The 10120-nt window shown below is 42.9% G+C and overlaps 1 pseudogene; it reads left to right on the top strand.

The window, feature by feature from the left end:
• Positions 1–8728: 8728 nt before the first annotated feature.
• Positions 8729–8846, top strand: LOC124778927 (annotated as a pseudogene).
• Positions 8847–10120: the final 1274 nt, after the last annotated feature.

Genomic DNA, 10120 nt, shown 5'->3' with positions numbered 1-10120 from the left:
AGATTACACTAGTATTATAAATGAGTTTTCATCTCAATGATAAAGTACCCCATGTAGCTTCTTCCAGATTCACGGAAAGCAGATCTCAGTCTCTGAAAAACTCAACCGCTCGCTACTACGTCTCAAATAAGAACGTCCCAGAGCTACACAACAGACTGATTAGCAAGTCAACCACAGATAAAATTAAACAGAGTCAAAGACTTTATTCACTGCTCATGAAGAATACTTATTTATCTTTTGTCCCAATCCATAAAGGTGAATTATTTACAGTATCAGAAAACATATCGGAACATTACACTTCTTCCCTTTCTATAAAATTACCTTCAAGTTCGTTTCTTTTGTATAGCCCTCCTACACATTCCTTCAACCTTCCTGGTTTCCCTTCGTTTATTATCGGCGATGGTGTATGTGATAAAACCCGACAGGGAAAGGAGCCTGTGACTACTGGAGACAATGCCGAAAATTACACCACAGTCCTAACACAACACATATACGTCTACCTGCTGATGGAGGTTTAAACCTTCGAAACGCATTGTGCAAATAAACAGTGACAGGTAACAGTGAACATGTTTCATTCGATATCAATAACAGTCATGGATAAACCAACCAAAAATTTTCGCAGTTAAAACTCTATGTACCCTTTAGAATCCATTATAGCCTTCTCACAGACTTTGTCCAATTCTGATAGGATGTATAGCACATACGCCGCAAAGTGCACTGTGCCCCCGTAGAAACAGACACAAATAGGTGTATTGAGTCGGCACTTTGTGTGTCTGTTGGCGTTACCAGTAGCAGAATTGATTCCTGTTGCGATAGAGCCTGAATCGACGTTGTCCAATACATGTTAATTAGTATACGTCAAAGCAATTATAGTTTCAACGCATCTGACTTACTGTATATTTACAGAGATTCCTTTGTTGTTAACTGATAACTTGTATGTATTACTTTATCTTTTGAACGTAATGATAGAATTCGGTAACAGGCACAGTCAACTTTCTCTTTACGTAAATATAGTTAAGTGAAATTATTTTCCTATAAATTGGTACGTAGGTCTATCTAGGTTTCTTTTACTGTAAAAAGTTTTTTATGTCTTTTTAAACTTAGCAGACAACGTGAACTATACGTCACGCACTTGTAATAGACTTTATGGACAAATCTATTCCGACTACACCCGCTCAGAATTAAGAAAAGTGGGGAATATTAACAGTAAAACATTTTCTCAAATATATTAAATCAGTATCACTAGCGAAAACTGCTTACATAAACTTCTATCAATAATATTTCCGTCAAGTGAAAATTATTTATCTTTACTCGGTAAAATTTATAGTAGCCTCACAGATATTAACCTACGAGAAAAGCCAGCGACGTATTTTACTACACATGCTGACTTCCTTTCATTTTTCTCTCATGAAAAAATCTGATTTCTTTTTGCTTTTTATCTCTTTCAGAATGCTATTAACTTCGTAATACCTGTATTTACAATCTCATCCGAATCCATCCTCGAGTTTCAAACAATTTTCTTTTATGTACCTAAATTTCTTTCTCTCATTTTAAAACTAGATAGTCGTAATGTAACTAAGAACTCTTCATTTTGATTTTAAAGCAACTACAACTATCTGGAATATGTTAAGGATATTTGTCTCCCTTTAAATAATCTTTCAAGCTCTCATTTTTTATTTATCTTTAGTCTTTGGATGATAAAAGCCAATGAAGGGCAATTTATTGGAATTATAAATCGCAGGCAGGCACACGTTTAAGTTCTGAGGCTTTATTTAGATATTTATGGTTCAAATGGCTCTGAGCACTATGCGACTTAACTTCTGAGGTCATCAGTCGCCTAGAACTTAGAACTAATTAAACCTAACTAACCTAAGGACTTCACACACATCCATGCCCGAGGCAGGATTCGAACCTGCGACCGTAGCGGTCGCTCGGCTCCAGACTGCAGCGCCTAGAGCCGCACGGCCACTCCGGCCGGCTTAGATATTTATTTTTTAAGCTTTAATATCTGGTGCAACCAATACGTCACAACAGTACGAGTGTCGGCAAAATCTCTTAGTCTCCATTAACGGACAGTAATAAAAAGGATAAATAGAAACCTACGTGCCCCGACCACTTTGGCCCATACAGTTAAGCAATGTAGCCGGCCGAAGTGGCCGTGCGGTTAAAGGCGCTGCGCTCTGGAACCGCAAGACCGCTACAGTCGCAGGTTCGAATCCTGCCTCGGGCATGGATGTTTGTGATGTCCTTAGGTTAGTTAGGTTTAACTAGTTCTAAGTTCTCGGGGACTAATGACCTCAGCAGTTGAGTCCCATAGTGCTCAGAGCCATTTGAGTTAAGCAATGTAAACAAAGTTATGCCCTCTTCAGGTGTTTACGATATGCGACCCACTATAAATCCCTAATCGAGAAAGTCAGTCGACACTGGTAAATCAGAAATAATAGTTTTGCTACACAGATGAGTTTAATAACGGTTCCTTGAAAAGGATGCTCTCTCTTTAACTATTTCGAGGCAGATCTTCACAAATTCAAGGGCGAATTTAGACTGTAAGTATAAGATACGTTTTCGCTATCTAGTGCTAGTGTATGTAACCTTAAATACTGTGCACTTGATACATTTTCTCGCGAAAGGCCAAAATTCCACCTATTCGCAACTACAAAGTAATCACGACTCAGTTACCTCACAGTGTGCTACCAGAACCACTAGCAATATTGCATGGATATACCCGGATATCAGTGCGTCATCACAAACCAGCAAATCACAATCACAGCCATTAATGCCTACTCCATGCAGACCCATAAACATACTATTATAACAATAAACATTTACTCATACCAGTTAAACATGAATTCGCTACAGAAACTCTCCCTTTGCTTTACGAATCGTTATGTGAATCCTAACTCTGTTAACCACGAAAATAGAAACCTATACCTCCAAAAATTTATGTTGAGAAGATATTTGAAGTTATGAATATTGTCCGTAGTCTGATCCTATTGTATCACTTGCCGAGCCCAATATCTCGCTCCCGACAACGATCTTAACCAATACTATCATCCTTCAAGACTCGAACCGAATACCAACTCGGTAGAAACAGTGTTGCCTATCTGGAAAATGTTAAAAAAACTAATTTGAATCATTAATTCGGACCAATGTACAGCGCCACTATTCCTTTAAACAATCTTAATATCGTTGATAAAGGACGTCGGCTGAATTCTCACCAACCAGCTCCGATATTAGGCTATAACTTCTTTGGACTGTGCAGTGACAAGTTGTAGCGCACCGCGGCAATGCTCGAACATTGGTGTACTGCATCTCGAATTTGTAGCATCTGCAAGTACGATACAGATATAAAAAAACTTTTACAGGTTTTTCTTATCTTTCTTTTTTCATTTGCTTGGATGCAAAACTTATTTTCAGATACTGAAACGATGATTAAAGGTGACACAAAAAGAAATCGTGCGTCTGTGACTTGACACAACACCAAATACAGCCAACAAAAAGTTTTCAGATTTAAAATGCCATGGATCGCTTGCAAACTCTTACGAGACTCTCGCAGATTTTGTCCGATTCTAATAGGATGTATACCACATTTACGAGTAAGATATTTAGCATTCCGACCTCCAATCCATTTTGCTGAAAGCGTATGATCATTACTATGTGTCGATTTCCTGTAACTTCGTTTCCTGAGTCTGGAAGGGGACTCCGAAGCTGTGGGTGTTCCTTGGAACAGTTCCTGCCACTCCTATGCTGCACACTGTCCATACCGCCGCACTCAAACCCGCTGCACGCCTCACCGATGCTCGCAGCCTGTAGGCAAACAAACGCTCGCTGCTCCGGCCGTCCGCAATATACGAGCGCCGGGAACGGGAAAACGGCGGCCGGGGCGCAGTGCGCACCATTGCTTCCCCTACTCGTAAATCAGCGGCCCGCTGTTTCTGAGCTGACAACAGTTTCCGGGCTCTGGATCTAGCCAGCGGTCGTTCATGTGGTCGATTTACTGGTTCCTCGCGTTCTCGTCGTACTGTCACATCCTCAAGGGCACTGCAACGTTAAAATCTAATTACTTCAGTCAACTTTCCCTAATCGTCAATCTATGAAAAAATTATACGCACGATATCTTAACCTCTTTGTCATCCTCGAGTTCGTAGGCGACGCAGGACAAGCCATGCAGAATTTAACAACTATTATGACCGCACAACTTACTGCACAGCTGTAAAAAGCCGGACTATGACGCCTGAGTAGTGACGCAGATACAGAATCAAGTGCCTGCTACGAGTCGAGGAATGCCATTTCACACTGGAAACACGGTTATTGGGGATACACGAAAGCACAGACGAAGTTGAACCGCCTGTTGGAGCAAAAATTTCTCCCATTTGAATAAAATCTCCTCGGCATTCAAGGCGCGTCACTTTCAACAAAACACTCGAGCTTTCGACAGTTGCCGATTTGAGTTTGTAATAGACACCGTTCACTTGATCGAGCAAATGCTGCAGTGCACTATCAGGAAGGTGACGTCAACGTGCTGCAGGAAGCAAGACGGGCCGGCAGGTGTGGCCGAGCGGTTCTAGGCACTTCAGTCTGGAGCCGCGCGATCGCCGCGGTCGCAGGTTCGAATTCTGCCTGGAGCATGGATGTGTGTGATGTCCTTAGGTTAGTTAGGTTTAAGTAGTTCTAAGTTCTAGGGGACTGATGACCTCAGAAGTTAAGTCCCATAGTGCTGAGGGCCAATTGAACTTTTTTTTTTTTTAAGCAAGACGGACGTGACGTCGCAGAGATCAGAGCGTACTCCGAAAAGTGCTTCATGTTCACGACGGCTGGAGGTGGTAGGGATCTCATCGCTGTGGCATCCGTCTCCTCACAATATTCGTCAGAGTTCAGAAAGTACAGGGTGACAGTTATTGAACTGTATAAAATAAAATTGTTAATAACTTCCGAAAAATTAGCGATAAGGCGTTCAAACTGCATGGTTGGCCGGGGGGCATGATCAGAATTAGTATGCTTTGGTTTAGCGAAGAAGCCCACTTTCATTTGAATGGGTTCGTCAATAAGCAAAATTGGCGCATTTGGGGGAGTGAGAATCCCCATTTCGCGATCGAGAAGTCTCTTCACCTTCAAGGGGTGACTCTGAGGTGTGCAATGTGCAGTCACGGAATAATCGGTGCAATATTCCTTGATGGCACGGTGACTACCGAACGGTACGTGAAGGTTTTGGAAGATGATTCCATCTCCATTATCCAAAGTGATCATGATTTCAACTAGATGTGGTTCATGCAAGACTGGGTTCAAATGGCTCTGAGCACTATGGGACTCAACATCTGAGGTCATCAGGTGCAAGACTGGGCTCGACTCCATCGAAGCAAGAGAGTGTTTTATGTCCTGGAAGAGCACTTTGGGGACTGCATTCTGGCTCTGGGATACCCAGAGGACACTGGCATGGGCCTCGATTGGCCGCCATTTTCTCCGGATTTGAACACATGTGACACCTTTTTGTGGGGCTATATTAAAGACAAGGTGTACAGCAATAAGCCCAAAACCATTGCTGAGTAAAAACAGCCATTCAGGACAGCATCGATGTTCCGACACTTCAGCGGGTCGTGTAGAATTTCGCTATTCGTCTGCGCCACATCATATTCAATGTAGATAGGCAAACCGAACATGTCATAACGTAAATCCGAATATCTGTAGTGACATTTACAAATGGCTCTGAGCACTAAGCGACTTAACTTCTGAAGTCATCAGTCGCCCAGAACTTAGAACTAATTAAACCTAACTAACCTAAGGACATCACACACATCCATGCCCGAGGCAGGATTCGAATCTGCGACCGTAGCGGTCGCTCGGTTTCAGACTGCAGGGCCCAGAACCGCACGGCCACTCCAGCCGGCTGACATTTACATGTTGAATAAAGTGTGTGCACGCTTCATATGGTTCAATAATTGTCACTTTGTATGTTGTCGTTCGGGTGTTGTTGTTCTTGTCGAGATGAAGAGGGATGCCAGGCTACCGTTCCTGGATGTGATAGTTGATAGTAAGGCAGTGCAAGAAACCAACACACACTGATTAGTACTTCATAGCAAACAGTTTACGCAACACCGTACACAAGAAAGTGGTCTTGAACACTATAGTATTCAGAGCAGAGGTATGGACAAAGCGGTATTCCAGTCCGCCTCCAAGATACGAAGTATGTTACGCTCAGCTAATGACTGCGTTGGCCTTCGAGTGTCCGGTTGTGCGGTATCCCTCGCGAATACGACAGCGTCTACACAGGCCGTTCTGTTCGCACTGTCGATAAACATTGTGCTGAGCATACACGACAAATTAAACAAAGCGAGGCTGAGAAATCGGTCGTGGCTGAACATTACCTAGAGAATATACAATTTGAAAAGATGAAAGTCTTTGCGCCCATAAGATGTTGGGATTCCATCATAAAGTAAGCGGACGAGAGTAGAATAAAACAACACTTTTAGAGACACACTTAGTAGAGAGCAGAGGCAGTCTTTGGAAACCGAACGAAAGCAAAACGGGTGCTTAACACTTGTAGGGAGGCTGGAATGGCAGTTTTGAAATAACTCTGTCCCCACACACCACCTAGCGTTATTTGGTCCCGGAGCCTGGAAGCCGCGTCAGTTTTTATTCCTAACGACGGTAGCGGATACAGATGTTGGAAACTTGAGTGCTTTGGTCGAAGTGACGCTACTTGTAAACCGGCTTGATTTTATTGCAGCATACCGGGAAAGACAGACACATTTCTCGTATTCATACGTACATAGAATGTTCTACCGAGTTACAATAATCCATAAATAAGTTCCTCCCACAAGCTTCCAGAATTTATAAGTAGTAAATCAGAGTTATTATAAGACAGCGGGAATCGATTCGTCCACCAACAGCACAATATGACGTGAAAGACCGTGAGAGGAAGAAATGTAAGAATAAATTAAGCAAGAAACGCTGCATTCTGTACAAGGTAAGGAATGGTTACAGAACTAAAGGGGGTACAACAGAGTACTTAATATACCAGCTGCATGTACAAAGACAAATTGCTCCTCCTGAGACTGACTTGAGAAGCGTAACACGCAAACTGATCATTGAAGACGAGCAGCGCATCCAAACATACCTTTCGATGTGAATGATGCTGGCGCCTTATCTGACAAAAGAAAAGCATAAGGCGCCTCGTACAAGAACTGTGAATTGCCTCTCTGCTGTAGCTTGGTGATAACAGCAATAGCTGCTTCCACTAGGTCCAAAACTGCCAACTGTGGGACTTCTTTCTCTATCATGAAAGGCGGTGCACATTAAATACCTAACTAGGCACACGACGAACAGTCATTAACTTTTAATTACCACGTCGGAAAAACGGGCGTTTCCGTGTGTGCCAGGACTATAGAGTACGTACGTGTAAATAAAATTAAAACGTAACCTCATTTTTTCGAAGTGTTAATTAAAACCTTATGTCTATCCCCGGTATTCCATTGTTGAAACGTAGCAGCAGGGCCTCATTCTATGCGACGTATATGGTGGATTGTATTCAGGTAATTATACATTGGCAGACACAGACAATGTACATTTGCTACACAGTGGAAGTCCATTTAATGTGACCTCACGATCGACCAAGACAGAGCTAGGAAGTCTCCACACAGTGATCTCAAAACTGTCAAAAATCAGCCAAGCATGGAAGAAGACTGAAAAATGGAGACAAGTGACGCCTGACCCTTCAGAAATTCCAAAGAAGAAAGCAATATTTTATGCTGAATACCTTGCTGTAATGCGCCCGAACTATCATAATATCACCATCTTCGCCCATCATCACCACCATCGTCGATCACTGACTAAGATTTGAATATCTTTAATATTAAATCGTTTGCAACCTTGATAGCTGGCTCTAAGAAACAAAATGTTAACAGGACCAGCAGACATGACACTTGCGATCAAGATTTGTCATTTCAGTAAGTTCATCGTAAGTTTCGGAACAATAGACAGGAGACCATTCATTGCTATCAATAGGCTCTATTATTAGTTTTTAAGAACTGAATAATGAGAGATGTTACTTCCTTGCTCCTCTACTAGTGCAGTGCCCCTTGTTTCTAGAGGAACGAAGAAACAAATTTGGTAGAGTGATAATTAGAAGCACAGCGGTAAGGGAGCTGTCCGTAGGAGAGACTCCCCAGTTGGGATCTCCGGCTGGCATCTCCCACATCAATCTTTCCAGAGTTTCCGGCCGCCGAAAAAGGCTCCCCGCTCCGAGAAGTTAACTCCGCTACAGCCCCTGATACCTCTGGTAATGAACAAACTTCCCCACGGCTGACGGAGAGAGGTGCCAGCAGCTGCTGGTTATTTTCTCCGCTCTTGCCAGCCTGTACTGCCTAAGCGCCTCCAGCTCAAATTAAGTTCGCAAATTACTCGCCTTACCTATTCGATGAGACATTTGCAACGTCCTTATTCGCTCAATTCTTTTTTCAGCTCGAATCACGCATATTTTGAAGAAAGGCGATTATGTGTAGGATCCTTTGAACGGATGGTTATCAAAATAAGCAAAAAACAGTAGGAAATATTATTAATCATATTTTTACGGTGTCATAGAAATCTAAATCGGTGCGATTCACTCTTATTAATCAAAGTCATTTTAGTTTATCACATAACAGAAAATGAGTTTCAAATAGCAAATATTTGCTTTAGATTTTTCTTTTGTTTCTACACCTGAACCATTTTCTCTTCCTAATACATGCAACATGCCAACGGCCGTGCCACAGTTGTAACACCGGTTCCCGTCAGATCACCGAAGTTAAGCGCAGTCGGGCTGGGCCAGCACTTAGATGGGTGACCATCCGGTCCACCGAGCACTGTTGGCAAGTGAGGTGTACTCAGCCCATGTGAGGCAAACTGAGGAGCTACTTAACTGAGAAGTAGCGGCTCCGGTCTCGTAAACTGACATACGGCCGGTAGAGCGGTGTGCTGACCACATGGCCCTCCATATCCGCATCCGGTGTCGCCTGTGGTCTGAGGATGACACGGCGACGGGTGGGTACCGTTGGACCTCCATGGCCTGTTCGGACGGAGTTTAGGTTACAGAATTACATAAAGGAGCTCACAAAATTAAGCTACACATAGCCCTCCCCCCTGTATGTTTAGTAGACACTCGCATAAATTTCTTACATACGTCCTCATCGAGTGTTAACAAATTAGCATGGAGAGCTGCATCGAACAGTGGCGCGGGTCGTGCGGTAGCGTTCTCGCTTCCCACGCACGGGTTCCCGGGTTCGATTCCCGGCCGGGTCAGGGATTTTCTCTGCCTCGTGATGGCTGGGTGTTGTGTGCTGTCCTTAGGTTAGTTACGTTTAAGTAGTTCTAAGTTCTAGGGGACTGATGACCATAGATGTTAAGTCCCATAGTGCTCAGAGCCATTTGAACCATTTGAACAGTGGCGCGTAAATATGTGCCGTGCAACAGTGGACGATTATGCCACAGGTCCGGTTTCCAATGCGTCGTACCTGAAAGTGAAATAGTATTTCTTATTCTAATACAGTCTTCCATCAGTGTTGCGACACAGACGACAGCAATACGTCGTACATTCATAGCGTGGAGGATCATACAGATTATCTTGGACATACGTTTCCTCGGTGCTGAACTGGATGAAGAGGGCCTGTAAGCTGACCAGTCGTTTCTCCGATCTTAGACAACCATTTGTTGCTACGGTGCAAAGCTAAACGATGTTGTTCACAAGAACATAACCAGTTTATACGAAATTTCGGCTTAGAATATTATGTGCAGTCAATCCGTCGCAAGTGCTACGTGATGAGTATAGATCGCTGAATGTTAGACTGGATGCGTGAATATATGACTAAAGAGCTGATAAGCGTGCCTCCCAGAGGCACAATTTCAAAACTTGTAGTGGTTCTAATGAGGACACAAAATACTCTAAGAGCCTAAGAACGTTATCGCATGAATAATTTTCACTAGAGCGCAAATTGAAAATTCCAAACTATTTGAATCACTTCTGCTATCAGATCCATAATAAAAGAAAATACTGTTTTAAGAAATGCACATTTTGCCTGCACGTTTGTATGTATGTTTAGTACGTTGATTGAATTGCTGCCCAAGTCAACATTCTGAGCATCTGGGTATA

This window comes from Schistocerca piceifrons, chromosome 2 (genome assembly GCF_021461385.2).
Source record: "Schistocerca piceifrons isolate TAMUIC-IGC-003096 chromosome 2, iqSchPice1.1, whole genome shotgun sequence".
Classification (NCBI taxonomy): domain Eukaryota; kingdom Metazoa; phylum Arthropoda; class Insecta; order Orthoptera; family Acrididae; genus Schistocerca; species Schistocerca piceifrons.
The sequence above is the reverse complement of the archived record's forward strand: the minus strand, read 5'-3'. Positions and strand labels throughout refer to the sequence as shown.